General features: G+C 49.1%; 1 protein-coding gene across 2 annotated transcripts in view; it reads left to right on the top strand.

The window, feature by feature from the left end:
• Positions 1-439: 439 nt before the first annotated feature.
• LOC134349101 (transforming growth factor beta activator LRRC32-like) overlaps positions 440-1114 on the top strand; it is a 42900-nt gene continuing 42225 nt past the window's right edge. The window contains exon 1 of one of the 2 annotated variants that reach the window (XM_063052973.1): positions 440-460. The gene's annotated coding sequence lies outside the window, so the exon portion shown is untranslated. Of the gene's footprint in view, positions 461-733; positions 889-1114 lie in introns of those variants that run through there. The other variant, XM_063052970.1, reaches the window with a different exon arrangement.

Raw genomic sequence — 1114 nt, forward strand, 5'->3', positions numbered from 1 at the left:
AGCAACACACACACAATGGTGGAGGTGAGACAACATCTATGGAAATGAATGAACAATCCTCATTTCAGGTCGAGACCCTTCATCAGGACTGGAAAGGAAGGGGTAAAATGCCAGGTTAAGAGCTGGGGGAGGAGAAGGACTACAAACTAGATGGTGAAGCCAGGTGGGTAGGGGAAGGGCAGGGGGAGTGAAGTAAGAAGCTGGGAGGTGATAGGTGGAAAAGGTAAAGGGCTGAAGAAGAAGGAATCTGATAGGAGAGGAGAGTGGGCCATGGGAGAAAGGGAAGGAGGAGGGGCACCAGGGGGAGGTGATAGGCAGGTGAGGTGAAGGGGTGAGAGGCCAGAGTGGGGAATTGAAGAAGAGGAGAGGAGGAGGGAGAGAAAACTTCTTCCAGATCCTTCCTTCTGCAGAGAGACCAAAATTGTGCGCAGTACCCCAGGTGTGGCCTCCCCAACACATTGTACGGAGTAGTATAGAGGAAGAGAGTAGGTTGCTACGTGTTCGAACGCAAGAGGTACATAGAGAGATCCCTCTGTTCCGTCCCGCTGTGTGAGCTTTCTAAAAAAAACAGTTTAACGAGACTCTGACTATATGCACTAAATATTCCAACATAAGTCGAAAATTAGAACGCAGCTTTCCTAATATGGTTGAGATTCCGCATCGGCCGGAGATCTCGTTCCTACATCTCCCCTTCCTCTCCAGTATAGTCAGTGAGATGGGATCTGCAGGCGTTCCGTCAAGAGAAAGGCGCCGACGCTCGTATTAAATGGGTCCACGGCGAGTGACCTCCGAGAGCGGCGGGGGCTTAGGCAGATGTTAAAGATGTGAGACACAGTAAGGCATTTGCTTACGATCCCCTCTCTCCGGCTGAGTCCAACCACAATTCAGGTAACAGCTAAATCCTTGCCAAGGGGAAGCCAACTTTTCGGGCAGTTTGTTTCTGTGCTTTTGGGCTGTTGTTCAGTCGTTTGCTTTGTCTGCTGTTTATTTCCGTTTACCACTGTTTACAAGCTGTTGCGACAGTTTGGGGGAAAAAAGTACATCTTAAAGTAATCTCGAGTGTTCACTTAAGTCTGAAGATTTGCTACTGGGACGGTCCTACGTAACAAAAAGT

This window comes from Mobula hypostoma, chromosome 7, assembly GCF_963921235.1.
Source record: "Mobula hypostoma chromosome 7, sMobHyp1.1, whole genome shotgun sequence".
In the NCBI taxonomy this organism is placed as follows: domain Eukaryota; kingdom Metazoa; phylum Chordata; class Chondrichthyes; order Myliobatiformes; family Myliobatidae; genus Mobula; species Mobula hypostoma.